Genomic DNA, 22,246 nt, shown 5'->3' on the forward strand with positions numbered 1-22,246 from the left:
TAATAGTTATAATTTAAATTCAAAAACACATTCTTAAATGGATATTTAATCAAACTTCATTACCTATGGACCGAGCTCTCTGGCTTGTTTTCTCTTTCTATTCAATATGGAATGCACCTTTCTTTCCTCCTACCCAATGTATGAGTCATCTCATAGAAAATGCACTCTACACCATAAGGTCTGACTTCAATATGTCTACCAAAAGAGTTGTAAAGGACACAAATGATGATGTCATTGCCAAAAAGATAGAACATGGGTAAAAAGAAAGGGAGCAGGTGGGAAGAATGAGGCTTTCTTTTGAGGTGTGAGTATACAACTGAGGAATTTCAGTGATGTTGAAAGCTTAGGAAAGTCAGCAGACATCATTTGAAACTTTGTGTACCTGCGAAAGGCATTCTGTCTGTTGCTAAGGGAGGCTTCACATACCAAGAGGCAAACGTGATTAAATTCAAAAGCACTAAGAGATATATTATGGACCAGGCAACAAAAAGAAAAAGAAAAAGAAAAATTTTAAACAGAGTACATATCGTAAGCAATGGAGTCAGAGGACACAAAGACAAGGAGACACTTTCAAAAACGTAAGAATTTGAACTATATATTGACCTATTGTACTCTCTTTCTGAGCAATGAATGGAGGGTGAGAAAATGCTAAATATACTTGAAAAGGCCATAAGGAATCATATAATTGTATATTTCCTTAAAATTACATAGAATATGCATATGTATATGATGTATATGTATATGCATAAATATTTAAATGTGAATTTGCTCCTAGGAGTGACAATATTCCACTTCTAGAGCCACAGAATATCTAATAAAATCTGCTGTGCTGGACATGAGAAATCTCCCTCATAGCTGTTGGCCAGGGAAGTCCAACCGACTCCCAAAACAACACAGGCTACTGGTGTCACCCTTGGTTGCCTCCTAAAAAGTAAAGTATATATTGTTGAAAATACCATGCATTTTGGACATAGTATTTGGAGAAATTTAATGTGTCTTATCTAGAAACCTTCTCCCTGAGGATTATTTCTGACAGTACATTAAGGTATAGGAAGCTGTCAAGGGAGAAAAGGAGACATTGGTGCTACCTGGCTATGACTTCTGTTAACATTGATCAATGTAGCAAAGCATCGCGAAAGTTCAGTGCTAGGGATAACCAACAGTTGCCTTACTGGATGTAATATGAATGCAATAAAGGGAAATTCATGTCTGCTACTATATCCAAAGGAAGTACCCATGACTGGTAGGGCCATCAAAGAAAACAACCCAGTTCTGATACTTTCCTAAGCCAGTATAATTTCTAACTGCATTCTAAATAATTATTATCTATAAGCCCACAGATAAATGTAGCTTTCAGTCCCCTTCCACACCCGATATTTTGCAGTAGATTGAAATTCTCAAATAATCCACAATTGGTCAAAAGACAGAGAATGACTATGGGGTGCCCAGATTGATGTGCCTTTAATACTAAGCTAACATTGAGAGTTCAGGGAACATCTAGGAAGCTGAGGGTAGAAAAATTATAAGAGCCAGAATATCAGATTTTCTGATGCAAAATAGTGTCTTGCATATATGACAAGAAAGTTGTATGCTTAAAATCTTAATATTATACTTGCCTAAACAAGCCCTAAATAATGACATTAGTTGACACATCACTATGAGTAGGGATATTTCCTAAAGTTCTAATTATAGATGGAAAGCTACAGGCAATTAATGGTGGTTAAGGAAAAATATAAAAGAATCAGTCTTCCTCAGAGATGAGCCCCTAATTACTTATCTAGTACCAATAAGTATGTCCTAAAGCATACACACATATACGTAATAATAAATGAACTTTATATATTTTCTTGTGTTTGTGTGTGTGTGTGTGTGTGTGTGTGTGTGTGTGTGTAAATAATTAAAAAAAGAGGTCATGAGTTAAAGAATGAAATTGATGTGGGATGCAGAAGTTGGAAGGAGAAAAGTGGGGTAAATTCCATAAACATAGTATTTATTCAATAAAATTAATAATAAAGGCATATCCATTTAGAGTCCTTAATGTTGCTATTCTATTCCCACTATTAGGATAATGTGCAAGTATTCATATTTATTTTATAGAAGTGATTTGACAGCTGAGAAATAGTAAAAGAACATGTTTATAACAAATTACTGCCATAACTTTCAATAATGTATTTGTGATCACAAATTTTAAAAATTCGGAGAACTTTGAGACAACAAATAACAATCAGGCATACCATAGGGATGATCATGTACATTACTGCCAAAAATAAGACCAAAGTTAGTGTTGATTGCAGCTAAAAGTAAAGCTCAGTAGCAAATGGCTACCCATCCCACATAAAGTCCTGAGTTCAATCCTAAGCACCTCAAGGAAAATGATTTCTTGTTTTAAGTTAGACACCATTGCTCAGTACCATATAAATAGTCATCTTTACTCTCTACTTCCCAAAAATACTGTTGATGTTAAGGAAGTAATATAGACTAACCCAATCATTATCTTATTCTTACCATCAATCTTGGGAAAGAGAAATCTAAAAAAAAAAAAAATACTTATATAATGATAAAGAAAATATTCTACAGTATAAAACTAATCATAAAATAGCTACACAGTATTAGTTGTTCAGTATTATTAGGGTTTCTACTTTTGTTTAGCTTATGAAAAGGTAAAGGAAAAATTTTAATAAGTTGTGATGTATAATATTTTAAACTTGTGTTAGAATGCATCTATTTATTCCATGAAAGCAGTTGTCACAGCCTCGAACATCCGGGTTCTAAGTACATGGAATGTATTTACCCCAGGAAACATGTCATGTCATTGTGTGGATGCTGCTTTTATTGTGGGAAATATAATTACACAAAATATTTCAATTTTAGCTCTAAGAATTCTTATATATAACAAGACTAACAAGTAACCAAGCATATCAGATCGACAAACTAACCACCTGAAAAGACTAGTTATTTAATGCATATTATCCTGTTTTCCCATGGATAAGAACAATGTTAAGAGGATAAGTTAGTGTAGATGTAACAGCCAATGTCCTTTTTATGGTGTCTCTTTGATGACAAGTCAGTTTTCTTTAAACACAATTAAACTCTCACTTTCGCTGTCTCTCTTGATCTCTCTGTAACTGACATTATTTAAAGCTTTGGTCTCCTCTCTTTGAAAGAAACATCAATTTTCTTTCTTGTTTCATGCACAGAAATAATTAGCCTCTCCAACTACATTTATTCTAAAATTAACTTTCATTTTCTTGATTGGCATGTAAAGTTTGTACACATTCCCAAGACACAATGTGTTGTTTTGATTTATGTATAAATTTGATAGTGATTAATTCAGAGTAATTAGCAATACATTCCCTTAAATTTTTGTAAAGTCTTTACCATGAGCTATATAAAAGTGTAATTCAAATGTCTTCACTTTGAGACACATTATACTATGCTAACAATGTTCTAAGTGTGGTATCATGCCATAACAGAACTAAGTCCTTCTAGCAAAAATTTCCATCTCCTATCCTGTAATTCTTTTCTCAATATGTATGATATCAGCTTTTGCAGTTTGCAGTTAAAAGTGACATCATGTGCTTGTCATTATCTGATTTAATCACACCTATAGAGACTCCTCCAGGCTCATATATGTCACAGATGACAAGGCTTCATGTATTTCATCAAAAAAAAAAACACCCTGTGATATTACTCATATATAAATATTGAGATGTATATTTATATTATGTTACATATTGTGTATTCAATTGTTTAATGATGGGTATTTAAGCTGTACAACAACAAACATAAAATTCAAAAGAGCACAGCAAAAGAAAGTCAATGATGGATTACCTAGTATGTCTTGGGGAAACTGGATCAGTAAATTGAAGTTGGAAGAATTATCCCTTATGGGCAGCATCATTCCCTAGGAAGAGTTTCTGAATGCTGTAAAAGCAATTATGTTCCTGTTTAATAGAATGCACATACTGGGCTACAATTGTTTATTTTCATGGACAGTTTTCCTGCTTACATTTCTGTCTTTCAAGCCAATAAGACTGCATTTTAACCCTTGTGTTTGCAACACCTTGGCTAACTCCAAAAGCTCTTTGGTCACTGAGTAAAAGTTTGATAACAGATACATGACAGCCATTACAGTTTCTGAACTTACATTAAAACAGATTGGAGAACTGAGCATTATTTTCTACATGATTTCATCAAATGAATCAAACACAAGATGTTGTATCACAAGAATGTTCCATACCTTTTTGAAAGGTTAAATGTCTGCTTTGTGTAATCATAGTACTGGTTCAAACTAGAACCCCTAAATATCTCACATTTTATGAGTTTGTTAGATTTGAACATAATTGAGGAAAAGATTTTCTTCAATAAAAATTAAGAGCACAAGAATTATCCCTTCTAAAATGTTCTTAATTATTTACCTAGTTGTGTTTTACTAGTAAGATCTTGATAACTTCAATTTATACTTCCTAGATTAAAAATAATCTGGTATAATTCTAAGGCAAAAATAGTCTTCAACAATCAAAATGATTTCAGATGTATTCATTCTTGTTTTCTGAGAAATCAAGTAATAATTTATTTTCTATACTTTATTTTAGGTTAAATGTATTAAACTGCAACTTAAACAATACATGAAGTATAATGAATAAAAACAATCCTTAAATTGCATTTAACTTCCATAAATAGGCACTTTTAAGCATATTTATACAATTTTACTTTCTTTTGCCTGCATGTATGTCTAGGTACCAGGGGCATAGAAGTGGGGACTTTTTTGCTCAGGAACAAAGAGTTTCCAAAAACCTGCATTCACAAATATATTATTTAAATTATTAGCATGTGTTAATAAATAATTTCTGGTATTTAAACAGAGTGATGTGAACTATAATGATTGCTTATTATCTTTGTTTTGAGATTGAAAGTTAAATAACACTCAGTAGCCTAAAGGATGTGATTAAGCATTAGAGAACTTGAATTTGCTGATATCCAAACAGAACATCAAATTAGCATGTTTAGATTCCTGACAGTCTAAAATTACTGCTTAGTTTTCTATTCCTGTTGCATAAAGCAGTACTTGTGAGATAAAATTGTTGATAACATTTTTGATCGTTCACATAAATTTGGATTGAATAATACAGGGGAAGGCTCTTTTGGAATAGAGAATATAACAGATTTTTTCAGTTTAAGTAATTGAAGCTGTATATGGCATGTCATTTTTAGTATTATGAATATAAATGCAATGAGCTCTTCCTAAGCTTCCCACATATAAAATTCCTGTTGTAGCAGCAAACTTGTCTGCCTGGTGAGAAAAGATAGATGGATAGCCATTTTTAAAGTAATAAATTACAGTAATAATTTATTTTAATTGAATTCAGAATGTCTCTAATGACTCAGTGATAGTTTAGAAGTATTATTCTCTCGGGAAATTTAATATTGCTTATATTATTATAATTTACACATTCATTCATTCAATTGACAAACATTATTTATGCTGTCTTATAGATTTTGCTGAAGTACCAATTTGAGATTTTATATTATCAACTAATAGAGATTTCCCATATTTTAGAGTGTATTTAACATACCTTCAACTATAAATGTTCCATTATTTTATATCTCTCTGAAGTATTAAAGAACACATTTCTTTATGCTTTTGACAACATAATTTTTCACCTAGAATGTTTAATTTCTAGTTCTTGAAAGGGCTCTTTTAGATGTACTTATCTCTAGGAGCCTCACCAAAACTTGTAGAAAATATATGTGAAAAGTAAGAAAATTTAAAAATTTTTAAGAGTTTTAGCCTTGCTTCAAAGTTAACAATGTTTATGGTCTTTTGCATCTTTTAATTTTAATTTTTAATTCAAATTTAAACAACTATATCCATTTATCCAACAAAATGTGATACTTGGCAATGTATTTATTGTGTGGCAGTCAAATCTGGTTAATATTATTTTTATCATGTATAGTATTATTTCTTTGGTTAGAAGCATTAAATTTGTCTTTTCTAACTACCCTAAAATATTTAATATTATATTAAGTATGACCAGCGTGTTTTGGGGTGATATGCAACATCAGAATATATATTTCTGAGAGTAACTTAGTAGTCACTGGCCAGCCTCTCTCTATCTTTTTCCTATACCTCTGTGATGATTTGAATAGATATGACCCCCATAGACTCATGTGTTTAAATGTTTCGAAGTAGGGTAAAGTGGAAATTTCTAGTTTCTTTGGAGACTCAGTTGTGTCATGTGATGTATTTCTGGAAACTATCATATTAGACGATGTTTTGGCTGAAGCAGACACAGGGTAAGATGTTTAATTGAAAACAGACTTGTGGTGTTTTTCGGGAAGATAACTGAAAAAGAGGCATGTGATATTTTGCCAAAGCAGATGCTTGACAGAGCACGTGATGTTTGGAAAGGCTATACGTATAACCTAGCAGATTCTGGACTAAAGCTGTGTAGTATTGGTTCATGGCAACACTCCTTGCTAGTCTTCACTGGGATTTCCTGGGCTTTGTTTGCAAGGCTCCTAGAATTGGATCACCTTGTCTTCTTTGATGATCATCATTTATCAAATTTGTAATGAGAAAAACACAAAGGAATTTTTGATTTTGTCATAGAGGCATCTTGCTGCTTTCAAGGACTGCAGTCAATTGGCAGAAAACTGCAGTTTCTTGTGCATTGGACCGCCATTGCTGATTCATGAATGAATGGTCTTTGTAAGTGGATCAAGCTATCACTGTTTATTTATGTGAACTTAAAGACTGATATTCTGACAATGCAATGGATGTTCCCCAAATAACTATTTCTAACCATGTCCATATCTTCCTTTACCCTATTAACTTTTTCACTACCTCTGCTGGGTGGTCGCATAAAAGGGAGATTAAAGCATGAAAGTACACTTATTAAAGTAAGTTTCTAAAAAATATAAGCTTATCATAGAAAGTGGCATTATTTGGAGGTGTGGTCTTGTGAGAGTAGGTGTGGCCTTGTTAGAGTTGTCTTGGTCATAATGTCTCTTCACAGCAATGAAACCTGATGCAGGACAACCTCCTAGTTTTAGTCCCTAGCTCTGCAAACTACTCTTCAAGTATATTAGTGTGAAATCAACTTCATTAAAATCCATGTGAACGAAGACATGCAGGATTTATTTACTATCAGTGCATAATTTAGTTGACATAATGCAATCAAAGTTCATACACATTTCTGAAAAAGACAAGCTCTTTCTCTTAATTAGTGGATAGTAGTCTATTGTGTGAATATACCTTATCCTAATCATCCATTCAACCTGAACACCAGTAGCATTCCTGTTTACTATGCACCATGCTATCTAGAAGTAAATATATTGCTCATATACTGATTTATTTCCCATTGCACATATTTCTAGAAGTGAATTTGATGGGTCATGTCATAGTTTTCTTTTAAATATTTTGAGGAATCAATAAACTTCCCATATTAAGAAAAATGTTTTTTTTCCATTGAGATTGTCAATATGCCCCCAAAACAAAAGCAACCAAAATTAGTAAATAAATAAATAAATCTTCTGGTGATAATAAACAATCAACAATAAAAAAACACCAAAAGATGAGTATGTAATTATAAATTATGCAACAGACAAGGGATTAAATATTTGTAATATGTAAAGTAATAGAACCATACTATAAAATAAAACAATAATAAGGAACAATAAATAATATAAAAAATTAAAAGACTTGACAAACCTTTATATGAAAGCATGCAGGAGACAGGTGTAGTTGCTCATGTCTATAATTTTAGTACTTGGAAGATAGAGGCAAAGTCATGAAGATCATCCTGAACCACACTGTGAGATCAAGAATTTTGTGGGCCTTTATATGATCCAATCTCAAATGAAGGATGAAGGGCAGAAAGGGAGGAATGAGAAAGAATAGAGTAGAATAAATATAAACAGAAATATTTAATAGGAATTATGAAAAACATTGTTTCTTTTTCATGAAGGAGACACAGTTCAATTGACATTGAAATAGTTTCTTGATGCCAATTAGAATAACTCTTGATGAGAAGGAAAATGTCCATGCTACAATGCCTATGAAAATTGTTTGTATACTGTTGGTAGGAATATGTATTTATACAAGTCAACATAAAAATAACATCTGTGTATATAATTTTATGAAAGACCCAAATTCTTACAGAGAAATGAAAATTTGGAGAATTAGCAGATTTTTAAATCATTTTGGTTGAACAGAAAGAATAAAATGTGAATGAGTTAGTGTGTGGAGAGGCAAGGGAGAGAGAAGAATCATGGTGCCTGCTCATACAGAAAGCTTTCATCACACGCTGCCAAAGAATGTCTTAGTGGTACAGGAAGTAACTCTCTCACAGGAGAGTTTTTTATTCCCTGAAATGGAGAATCTAATGCCTTCTTTGAATCTGTTGTTTTTCTAGGGTCCTTAACACAAAAGAATCATCGTGGCAAAGTAGAATATTCATTTGTTTTAAATTTAGTGTGTGTGTGTGTGTGTGTGTGTGTGTGTGTGTGTAATTACTAAAAAAAAAAAGAATTGTACTAGATAGTTTTGGTGTATGATGACTTGAAAATAGAGGAGGGAAAATGGCTGCGCAGTCAAGACCAGCCTGGGCTACTTAGCAAATTTTAGTAAAACCTGTGCTACAGTGATACCTTGTCACTTAAAGAAACAAACAAAAATCCAGATAAGCAAAATGTATTGTAAGTAAACCATTAAGGCCTGAATTGTAACCCAATAATATTTTTCATACTTTTGTTTCACATAAAATTTGTTATAATAACTGGATTTGTGATTTTCCTTAAAATACTAAAAAATGACCTTTCTACAAGGGTTCTCAGGTTTGTTTTCTACAATTACCCTTAACTTTCACCAGATATTAACATAGAGTTTTTTTTTTGAAGTATGCACACAAAAGTCAAATACCTAAGAATATGAGCAATACGATATCATTTCCATAGATTAAATTTCCCTGCTGTTGAGAACAATTACTCTTAGGAGTGAATTCTCCAAGTTTAACTGAAAACTTGAATGAAGAAAAGTGATGTTGCCTGGTATGGTTAGAGTTATATTATAGAATATTACTCACTGCTTTTGTAGGTACACTATTTGCTAATATAAATTTTACATAATATAAAGGGTTCTAAATAAAAGGTATGTTTTATGTGTATTTTTTAGCAAAATACTATTTAAAGTATGCACATACACTATGTATCTCAAAGCATATTTACTATTTAAAGTATGCAATACACTATGTATCTCAAAGCATATTTACTATTTAAAGTATGCACATACACTATGTATCTCAAAGCATATTTACCATGACATACACTTACTAACCACCCACCTACTCTAAATTAAGACTTAACAGCCATGTTCAAAACATATCAATCCCTCAAGTCTTTGAAAGAAAGCCTACATTCCCAGCTTGGTGCACATAAATAGTATTATGTTCATTTCATTAGACTTATGCTTTCTCCATAGAGACAACCTTCTAGGAACTAATTCCATCCTGTCCATAATCAATTGCAGCTCTAAAAATCAATGTTTTAATGATAGGGAGAAATAACATGGAGAGTACTGGCATTTTGACACATAAATAAAAATCTTAAAAATATTATAAAGAAATTAATTGCATCAGACATCAGCAGGCCTTCTATAATATGAGAGAAATTTAGAAACAGCCTTTGTTACTGAAATAGGGTATTAGCCTCAGGAAAATGAATCAAGTAATTACAAGGATATAAAGTACAGTTGGGAAGATTAAAACATTGGATTTTTTCCACTAAGCTAACTTCTATGAGCTTTGTCTAAGCCTTTTAGTTAAGATTGGACAGTCCTTAGATACACTGTTTGATACAACTGAAATGGTCTAGACCTGAAACACTTTCTAAGTCCCATCATTAAAGTTCTTAAAAAGTCCAGTGACTGCCGATCTTCAGTGTTGCTTCAGTGGAATGCCATCTAAAGCCATCTCATAACACAGATACTTATACTACAATTCATAACCATAGCAAAATTATAGTTATAATGTAGCAATGAAAATAATTTCATTATTCACTGCAACATGATGAACTGTATTAAATTGTCATTTAATAGCATTAGGAAGGTTGATAACCATCTAGAATCTAACAGCAATGCCATATTACACTCTTTTATAGTTATTTCTTAACTATAACTTTCGATTAATTGTGGAAACTCATACATAAAATATACTTAGATCATATATATCCCTTCCTCCCTCCAAACCCTCCCACATCTCCTGACATTCATATATTTTAAAATATGTAAAACACTAATATGGGGCTGTTTCCTATTTAGATGTGTATGGGACCATTCACAGGAGCATGATCAACTTACCTTTTTGTTAAATATAAGACTTTTTATTGAATATATTTTACTTTTTCCCAAAATTTTACTTGAATATTCTCTGCATTTACATTTCAAATGTTATTAATTTCCCAAAATCCAATCCTCCCCCATTACCTCAATGTAGGTGATCTCTCCCCAAATCACCCTCTCCCACCTCAGCACCTTGGAGTTCCCTGACACTGAGAAAAGGCCTTCACTCGACCAATGGCCTCTTCTCCCACTGATGTCAGAAAATGCTATCCTCTGCTGCATATGTGTCTGGGGCCATGGAACTTTCCATGCAAACTCATTGGTTGGTGTTTTAGTCCCTGAGAGCTGTCATGGGTTTGGTTAGTTGATAATTTTGTTCTTCCCATGGGGTTGCTGACCCTTTCAGTTTCTTCAGACCTTTCTCTAGTTTCTTCAATGGGGTCCTCATGTTCAGTCTGATGGTCAGCTGCAAGCAACCTCCTCTGTATCAGTAAGGCTCTGGCAGAGCCTCTGAGGAGGCATCCATATCAGGTTCCTGACAGCAAGCATTACTTAGCATTTGCAATAGTGCTTGGGTTTAGTGGCTACATATAGGATGGATTCCCAGGTGAGCCATTCTCTGGATAATCTTTTCTCTAATCCCTGCTCCTCTATTTGTCCCTTTATTTCCTCCCATTAATGTTTTATCTTCCTTCTAAGAAAGGCTAAGGCATCTACTTTCTGACTTTCCCTCTCTTTGAGTTTCATAACTTCTGTGGATGGTTTCTGCGGTATTCTGAGCTTGTGGGGCTAGTATCCACTTAAAAGTAAAAACATAGCATGAGTGTTCTTTGGTGACTCTGATAACTCACTCAGAATGATAGCTTCAAGTTGCCTAGGAATTTCATGAAGTCATTGTTTTTAATAGCTGAGTAGAACTCCATTGTGTATATGTACCATGATTTCTGTATCCATTCCTTTGTTGAAGGGCATCTGAGTTCTTTCCAGTCTCTGGCTATTATAAATAAGACTGCTATGAACATGGTTAAGTATGTGCCTCGTTATATGTTGGAGCTTCTTTTAGGTATATTCCCAGATGTGGTATAGCAGGGTCCTCAAGTAGTACTATGTCCAATTTTCTGAAGAACTGACAGACTGATTTCCAGAGTGAATGTACTAGCTTGAAGTCCCAACAGTGGAGGAGTGTTCCTCTTCTTCCACATATTTGCCAGCATCTGCTGTCATCTGAGTTTTTGATCTTAGTCATTCTGACTGGTGTGAGGTGAAATCTCAGAGTTGTTTTGATTTGCATGTCTCTGATGACAAGGGACATTGAGCATTACTTTAGGTACTTCTCAGCCATTCAATATTTCTCAGTTGAGAATTCTTTTTTTAGCTCTGTCCCCCATTTTAATAGGATTATTTGATTCCCCAGAGTCTAACTTCTTGAGTTCTTTGTATATATTAGACAGTAGCCCTCTATCAGACGTAGGATTAGTAAAGATGTTTTCCAAAATTAGCCATATAGTCGGTCACAAAACAGTCCTCAACAGATACAAGAATTTCAAAATAATCCCATGGATCCTCTCAGATCACTGTGGCCTAAGGCTCGTCTTCAATAACAACAAATACAACAAATATTCTACATACACTTGGAAGCTAAACAATGCTCTACTCCATGATAGCTTGGTGAAGGAAGAAATGATGAAAGAAATAAAAGACATTTTAGAATTTAATGAAATGAAAGCACAACATAAATAAACTTATAGAATACAACAAAAACAGCGCTAAGAGGAAAAGTCAAAGCTCTGAGCACCTCCAAAAGAAACTGGAGAAAGTACGCACTAACTGCTTGAAGCATACCTAAAAACTCTAGAACAAAAAAGAATCAGATACACCCAAGAGGAATAGAAGGCAGGAAATAATCAAATTCAGAGCTGAAATCAGCTAATTAGAAGTGAAAAAAACTATACAACGAACCAATAAAACCAAACACTGGTTCTTTGAGAAAATCAACAAAAGCAATAAGTACTTAGCCAGATTAATGAGAGGGCACAGAGAGAGTATCCATATTAACAAAATCAGAAATGAAAGGGGAGACATAACAACAGAAACAGAGAAAATTCAAGAAATCATTAGATCCTAATACAAATGCCTATACTCAACAAAACTAGAAATTCTAAAAGAAATGGAAAATTTTCTAGAAAGATACCAGATACCAAATTTAAATCAGGATCAGATAAACCCTCTAAACAGCCCCATAACACCTAAAGAAATAGAAGCAGTCATCAAAAGCTTCCCAACACAAATAAAGCCGAGGATCTGATGGGTTTCGTGCAGTATTTTATTATCCCTTCATAGAAGACCTAATACCAAACTATTCCTAGAAATAGAGGGAACACTACCATACTCATTCTTCAAAGCCAAAATTATTCTTATTCCTAAACCACACAAAGAGCTTACAAAGAAAGAGAACTTTCTACCAATTTCCCTCATGAACACTGATGCAAATATATTCGATGGACAAGATACAGAGCATATATACCATGAATATATTTCATATTGCATTGGTGATTCAGAACAAAGTGAGTGCTTTCCAAAACGAATTCACAAAAGATCCCTTTATCAGGTTTTTATCACATGATTACCATTTTTGAGCACTTGGCATGTTTTTTAAACAGTGTGGTGGCGAACCGATGGGAACATTATGTCCTAGTCCTACGTTCTAGTTAAAAGATAATATAAAATAAACGAGAGATGAGATGCTGTAAAAAAATACTCAATAAAATTCTTGCAAACCAAATCCAAGAACATATCAAAACAATCATTCACCATGATCAAGTAGACTCAACTTACAAATGACCATATCCCTAAAGAAAACCAGATTTTATATTCTGCTTTTCACTGAAGAAAAAATTTAGCTTAGTAGCACCAGTATAAAAACAAGAGTTAAGTTTTGTGTCATTCAGTTTCTATGTCAAAGAAAATTTTTTATAGGAAATCTCATTTTTAAACTAAATCACAGTTACAAATAAGCTCCAAAGGGCTGGACCGTGGTTCTGCAGTTAATGAATGCTTTCTACAGAACCTATGTCAGGAGTCCCAGAATACCCTATCACTTCAGTTCTATATAGTTTAATATCCTCTCTACCAAACTCATGTAACCTTACAGACTGATGCAAAAACACGTGTAAGCACATGAATAAGCATATGTTTATAGATCTCACATATTCAAAATATAATGTTTCAATGTTGTTCAAAAGCATTATGCTTCTAAGCAGAATGCTATTAGGAAATCTAAACTCCACACACAAGTGTAGAAATGTAAATAATAGAAATAAAAAAGAAAACACCAAACTTTTCACCATGGACTGTAACATTTCTGTAAGGAGTAATGCCCAGTTCCTTCATGGGGCTTTTCACATCGTTCCTTCTTTCCCCTCCATAGTATAAAATTGTCACTCTAACCACTAGCATGACTCCTAAAAGTTTGCTTGAGTTACTCTTATTGCTCTCATCATAATAAATACTCTATATAAAGTCAACATCTCAAAGAATGATATGCTTCACTTACTGAATGTGATTAAAATTATAGAATTTATTGCAAGCCATTAGCGCCTTGTAAGATATTTACATATTCTAAAATCCATATAACTCGTCTGATCAATCCAAAGATATTCTAATATCATCTAAAATACTAAAAACTTATATTATACCCCCCAAGATCCCATTTCTTGCCTTCTAGAAATTTCCCAGTGCCTTAAACAATTTTGAGTTTTTAATATAATCTTCTTATAATTGGAAGAGGTAAGCATGCATGAATTAATAATATTGCTTTGACTGAAATAAATGATTCAGTTCATCAGATATAAGAAACACAATAAAAATCAAGCACTGTTTTATTCTGGTCTAATTCAGGATATGTAGAAGGTGATAGCATCTCACCTGAGCATTACAGGAAAATGTAGTTCTGTGAAGGTGGGGATAGAACACAAAATACCAAAAAAGGAGCTAACCGACACAGAAAAAAATATATAGCATGCTGAGGTTGTTCAGGATGAGGTATTCTGTAAGCTTTCACGAAAAGAGACACTATTAATTACCATGATCATACTGTAAGGTCCTAAACCTGAATAATGACTGAGATGCTCGTTTAACATATCAAAGCTGTGCCCTGTATTTCAGCTGCTCTTCACTATATAACCTATATAGTTCATCCATTATGAACTGATCTGCAAGCTTACTTCTGGCCTCTGAGCCCCTGATTCCTCTCTCGTTCTTGCTCCCCTCTCTGCTTCTCCCCTTATAACGTAGTTCAGTTTGAACCATTCCACATACCTTGTCCAATGCCTGTTTACGTCCTTACATTTGTATAAACACCTCATAGTCAGGTCTTTCATTTATTTCATTTTCTCCTTCATATATTTATATCAAAATATAAAATTTAACAACACGATATGCTAAGGATGGGAGAGATACAACTTTTACAGGAAAAGTAGTTCTTGGAACATGTGAGAAAAGATAAGCAAACAATTACACTGCAAGGAGACAGATAGACAGACTCATGACTGCAGCAATGAGCACTAAGGAGAGAGTATCAAAAGCCAAAACTTTTCAGAAAATGATGACTACAAACAATTGACAAATTCAGGGAAGGAAGTGGAGTGCTACTTCTCTTGATGCCCAGTTAAAAAGTAGCCAGTATTGTACAGGAAAAATAAAGACCTTGCATGAGGCTGTCTCAACAAGGGAGCTGTAGACACAGTGAATTCATAGAAGGAAGGACTGCAGAAGTCCACGCAACAGAAACTACCTCTGTAAACAACAGGAAGGGTGTGGGCTAAAATTTATGTTTTGGAATCATAAGCAAAAAAAAAAAAAAAAAAAAAAATGCGGTTCCATAGAAAGGTAGGGTGAAATTATCCACAGGAATAATGCCCAGTAGAAATTATATGGGACAATGTCAGAAATTTAGTTTATTTACAGATTTAAAGAGTATGTAAGGTAGAAATATAAAATATCACTATTTGAAGATGATATGATGGTATACTTAAGTGACCCCTAAAATTCCTCCAGTGAATTCCAACAGCTGAAAAAAGAACTTCAGCAAAGTGGCTGGATAGAAAATCAACTTAAACAAATCCTTCCTCTACTCAAAGGATAAACAGGCTGAGAAAGAAATTAGGGAATTGACACCTTACACAATAGTCACAAAGAATATAAAATACCTTGCTGTGACTCTAACCAAGCAAGTGAAAGATCTGTATGGCAAGAACTTCAAGTCTCTGAAAAGGAAATTGAAAATATCAGAGGATAGCAAGATCTCCTATACTCAGGGATAAGAAGGATGAACATCATAAAAATGGCCATCGTGCCAAAAGCAATCTACAGATTGAATGCAATCCCCAACAAAATTTCAACTCATTACTTTATAGAGTTAGAAAGAGCAATTTGCAAAATTTTTTGGAGTAACAACAACAACAACAACAAAACCCAGGATGTGGGATAGTTTCTCAACAATACAAGAAGTTCCTGGGAAATCACCATCCTCAACATTGTATTATAGATCAATTCTGATAAAAACTGCATGGTATTGGTATAGAGCCAGGCAAGTATATCAATGGAATAGAACTCAAGACCCAGAAATGAACCCTCATACATATGGTCACTTGATATTTGACAGAGGAGCTAAAAACATTTAATGGAAAAAAGACAGCCTCTTCAGTAAATGGTGCTGATTCAACTGGAAGTAAGGATGCAGAAGAATACAAATTAATTCTTTCTTATCTCCTTGTACAAGGATCAAGTCCAAGTGGCTCAAAGATCTCCACATAAAACTAAGTACACTATAACTAATAGAATAGAAAATGGGGAAGAGCTTGGATCACATAGGCACAAGGAAAATTTTCCTGATCAGAATACCAATGGCTTATGCTCTAAAAGCAAGAATTAACAAATGGGACCTCATAAAATTAAAAAGATTCTGTAAGGAAAAGGACACTGTCAAGAGGACAAAAAAACAGCCCACAAATTGGGAAAAGATCTTTAACAATCTTACATCTGATAGAGGATTAATATTCTATGTATACAAAGAATTCATAAAGTTAGACTCCAGAGAATTAAATAATTTTATCAAAAAATGAGGCATGGACATAAACAAAGAATTCTCAACTGATGAATACTGAATGGCTGAGAAGCACTTAAAGAAATAATCAGCATCCATAGTCATCAGGAAAATGCAAATCGAAACAACCCTGATATTCCAACTCACACCAGTTAGGAGGGAGGGCTAAAAACCCAGGAGACAGCAGAAGCTGGCAAGGACGTGGAAACAGAGGAACACTCCTCCATTGTTGGTGGGATTGTAAGCTGGTACAACCACTTTGGATATCAGTCAATTGTTTACTCAGAAAATTGGATATAGTGCTACCTGAGGACCCAGCTATACCGTTTCTAGACATATATCCAAAAAAAGCTCCAAAATATAACAAGGAGACATGCTTTATCATCTTCATAGCAACCTTATTTATAAGTAAGAAACTGGAAAAAACCCAGATGTCCTTCAACAGAAGAGTGAATACAGAAGGTATAATACATTTACACAATGGAGTACTACTCAGCTATTAAAAACAATAACTGCATGAAATTCCTTGGCAAATGAATGGAACTAGAAGCTATCATCCTGAGTGAGGCAACCCAGTCACAAAACAACATACATTTTGTGCACTCACTGATAAGTGGATACTAGCCCAAAAATTTTGGAATACGCATGAAACAATTCAAATATTTATTGATGCTCTAAATGAAGGTGGATGCTTCAGTCCTTCTTAGAAGGGAGAACAAAATACTCTTAGGAAGAAATAAAGGCACAAAAGAGGACCAGAGAGTGAAGAAAAGATCATCCAGTGACTGCCTCACCTGGGGTTCCCTCCCATATGCAGGCACTAAACCCATGCACTATTGCTGATGATAGGAAGTGCTTACATGCAGGAGCCTGATATGGATGCCTTCTCACTGATACAGATAAGGATGCTTGCAGCTAACCATCAGAATGAGCACAGTGACTCCAATGGAGGGGTTATAGAAAAGTCTGAAGGACCTGCAAAAGTTGTCAATGCCATGGCAAGAACAAGAATATCAACCAACCAAACCCCCAGAGCTCTCAGCAACTAAAACACCAACCAATAAATACATATGGAGAGACCCATGGCTCCAGTTGCATATCTAGCTGAGTATGGCATTGTCTTCCAAAAATGGAAGAGAAGCCTTTGGTCCAGTGAAGGTTAATTTTCCCAGTGTAGTGAAGTGCCAAAGCACTGAGGTGGGAGTGAGTGGTTGGGAGAGGGAGCACCTTTATGGAAGCAGGGACAGGAAGGAGGGATGGAAGAGGGATTAACATTTGAAATGTAAATAGAGAGAACATCCAATCAAAATGATAAAAAAATGTAACCAAATGATTAGAATAGATTGTCAGAGCTACTTTGATGCCAAGCAGAGCAATTCAGTGGAAAGCTGAGAGAAGCAAGATTCAATCAGCAACCATGGAGAGGAGTTTGAGACAGAGCAACTGAGTTGAACTGGCCAACCAGAGTTTATAAAGAACTAAATAGGGTGGGCTTATTTAGCAGTAAGCCTCAACAATGACAAAAAATTTAAGTAAATAAGTTACTTTTACATGTCCTAAAGTATATAGGCAGCAGAAATTGGGTCTAAAAAAAGGAGAACACAAACTTGACTGTGTAGAGAAAAGGACATGAAACTTAGAGGAGCTGGGGGATATAGTAACTGTATGAAATTCTCATAAAGCTAATAAAAAATCTCTAAGTTCTAGTCTAAAGAATCTCTAAGTGGCATTCTGCTCAAACTTTGAGAAGGCACAGCATGTACCTGCAGAATGAAGGAGCTCATGAGACCTAATTGCATTTTTCTGTTTAAAGGAATCTTTACTATCTATAATGGATGCTCATCTTTCCAGACTGAATAATCTGGCTTCTCCAAGCCCTTGATGGGCCTGTAGTTCTGTCTGTTTCACAGCATTGCTTCAGATTCTCCCTATTTGAATGAATTCTGCCATGTATAAGCATGCACAGCTTTTGCTACCCACATCTCATTTGCTTTCCTTCTTGAAATCTGAGGCCCTACAGGTACCTGCAAGCTTCTCTCAGCCTAATGATTTCCAATCAGATGTCAGAAGTTGATTCTGTATCACTTGGGAAATGTGATCTTTTACATAAGAGTGCATCTTCTATCAAATAGGTAAGAAAATTAACCTGTATTGTAGAACACTTTATAGGTGCAGCAAGAAGGGAAACAGCTAAAATCCTGGGCTGATTAGAAAAGAGACATCATTTGTCTAAGTTTTGTTCCCTCATCAACATTTATACCTTCTACAAGAGGGAATAATAATTGAAATTGTGTGCACAGGCTACCACATGTCTGTACATAGTGGATACACAACAACTTACTTTCCTTCATTATGCATTAGTGCAACCACAGTCTTTTCAGTGTTATAGCACCATAGAAGGAGTCACATAAGCTAAATATTGGACAGATTTCAGTGGCCATGCCTGATTACTTCAATAACCACACCTTTTGCCTTACTCTAATATCATCATGGCTACACACATTTTTTTTCAGGTCATGGGGTCTTAAGTGATACAAGACTTTTATTTTCTTAGTCGTGACAAGAAAAAAGTAAGATAGTTCTTTGGGGCTTTTTTTGAGATGATAAACAGTTTAAGTGACAGATGAGTTTGTGTCAAAAGGTCCCCACTCTACCTCATTGCTAGCATTTAAAATATCAAGCTGATATAATATTCAGTCTCCCACAGATGGACTAATGCAAGCTATTTTGCTCTTGAAAACAATCAGACTATGATTGATCCCCCAAGATTAGAAGATTGGGAACCATGAAATGGGACAAATGCTTACAATTAGGATTCTAAGTAAGACAGCATAGCAAAAAATTCTAGAAAGGGTATATGTGAGTAGCTAAAACCAAAGGGGGAAAAACAACTACAGATGTCCCTGGGGATAAGCTATGGACACAGATCAAGTACAGTGATGTAGAGTGCAAATGTTGAGGCCTCTGGCACCAGTCTATTACACTCTAAGGACGCCGATCAACCCAGTATTGGGAAATGGGTGTTACTGACTGAAAAGCAAAGACTGCTGACATTCTAGGATAAATAAGGCATCATGGACAGCCTCCAGCTGCAGCTGCCTCCCACTTTGTCATGTCTTTACTCATTTGGAAACTACTGAGAATCAGAATTAAGCACTATAGCAGTCGCTAGATGGGGGTCAGAAGTCTAGAAAGATAATTTACAAAAAATTAAACAATTTCTCAATGTTGCCTCATTTGAAATTCAACGACCATGGTATTATTGTAGACATTAGGTCCACTGAGACAGGTCCTCTGGGTCCCTATCAGAAAATGCTATTTCCTTCTGTTGAAAATACCTTTGGCCCTTTAGTCTCTGAGTGTTTCCCAATCATATAAATTTTGACACCAAAATTTTGTATTACGGATGCATCTGCTGTATTTATATACACATTTTTACAAGTGTCTGTGGATATGCAAGCTTTGTTTATGATTACGGAATTTGCACTAGACTTATTTGCTTGTTTCACCTTGCTTATAGGAAAAAAATGAATTTAGTAAGAAGCCATTGGACTTCTATTTACTATTTTAGAATGAGTACTTTGGGTTATTTATATAGTTGATAAATAAAAAATGTTCTCATAAATGACAAATCCAATACCACTTGAAAACCATAAAATGCAATTTTCATTATAGTAGACCTGCTAATTCATCTGTTCATATCTTAATTTACTCATGAAAAATTTAATGTGTGTTATATACACACCCTTCTATGCATTGAAAACAATACTTATTAAAGTGGGAAACATTCCAGAGTCCACGTAGATTGCATTGTAACCAGTAAATAGCCACTAGTCAAATAACTTAACACAAACATCAATATAATATTATGAGTAGTGATTAAGTGTCAAGAAGAAGAGTGAATGAGATATAGAGATAAAAAACCTATAAATGGCACATTCAGGAAAGAACATTTAGTCTAAAATTTACTTTTTGAGAAAGTGTGGATAGAGAACAAAAGTAATGCTCAGTCACTTTTGTCAGGAAGGTGTCAAATTGAAGGGGAAAAGGGAAAGGAACAGATTTCATAATCCAAAGATACTAACTGTAATAGACAGCAAGAGAGATTCTAAAGTCTCTATGCTTCTGTCAGTAAACTTGATCTCAAAAATTGTTAGATGACTTTAGTCTGTCTGTGTGCCCAGAAAAGAGTGGGATATATTGGGAAGAAGAAATCCTTCAGAGGGACTGAGGAAGTAAGAAAGGATGCTAAGGCAGTCAGAATGACTAAGGTAAAAAATTCAGATAACAACAAATGCTGGCAAGGATAAAGAGAAAGAGGAACACTTCTCCACTGTTGGTGGGGTTGTAAACTGGTACAACTACTCTAGAAATCAGTCTGGTGGTTCCTCAGAAAATTGGACATAGTACTACCCAAAGACCAAGTTATTCCACTTCTGGGAATATACCCCAGAGACACTCCAACATACAACAAAGACACATGCACCACAATGTTCATTGCAGCTCTATTTATAATAGCCAGAAGCTGGAAAGAACCTAGATGTCCTTCAGTAGATGAATGGATACAAAAATTGTGATGCATTTACACAATGGAGTACTACTCAGCTATCAGAAACAATGGCTTTATGCAATTTTTAAGAAAATAGATACATCTAGAGAATATCATCCTGAGTGAGGTAACCCAGTCACAAAAGAACAGACATAATATGCAATCACTGATAATTGGATACTAACCCCAGAAAGCTCTGAACAGTCCAGAAACAACTCACAGATTAAATAAAGTTCAAGAAAAACAAAGGCCAAAAAAAAAAAATGAAAAATCATTATGCTTAATCTTTACACACCAAGAAAGCTTTCACTATTTCCAGGTTACATCTTCTTTTGCATGTACTTTATGCTCATTGTAACTAGCAAGATTTTAATGCATACTGTCAAACCTTAAAAAAAAATCAAGTACTGACAAAAATGTATTCATATATTTTTATGCAAAATGCTTTTAAAATCTGTACATTTATCTTTGTTTTTAAAATAGAGTTGTTCAATTTAAAAAATTGTTAGAGGGTTTTAAAAAAATTATAATTCACTACTTATCTGAAGAATTTACTTGCCTTAAATGTATGTTATACTTTGTTAACTATTTCTAATAAATAAAACTAGAAGAGAAACAACAGAGAGGAGAGGCAAGATTGAGGAGACGGAGGATGACCCTCTGGGTGTGTCTCTGCAGAGTGACAGGTTGATATGAATATTTTAAGGGATAGATTTGTACAGGATGGATTTGTAGAGTCCTGTCTAGATGGGAAAATTATATCATATCATTTGGCTCTGAGTTTATGGTGTGGACGGTTTGTGCAGTGTAAAACTTACTGAGAAAATCTGAGATAAAATCATTGTTTAATTAAAATAAACCTGTTTTGCATATGCAGTTTTCATTTTAAGATAACAGCACCAAAAGAAAGTTGCTATAACATGTTATTAGTGAGTGATTAATTGTTACTAATGTACATGTCTCATACATAATCGTTTGTGTTAATATATAATTGTGTTTATTTTATGTATAAAACCAAGCTGTGAGTAAAATGAAAAATAAACATAATTAGGAATATTAATTCATCAGAATTCATCACTATCAAAAATTAATTAAGGATTATAATCCAATAATTTATCTTTCCTAGACATGATGGAAAAGTTATAATCATTAAAAAGAAAAATGCCCCATTAATATCTACAGTACTGTGTTCAAAGTTATGATATCTTATATTGTAAGAGTTTATATAATTCTTATTTTGTATACTATAGAATTT

Source organism: Micromys minutus, assembly GCF_963924665.1.
Source record: "Micromys minutus genome assembly, chromosome: 14".
NCBI lineage: Eukaryota > Metazoa > Chordata > Mammalia > Rodentia > Muridae > Micromys > Micromys minutus.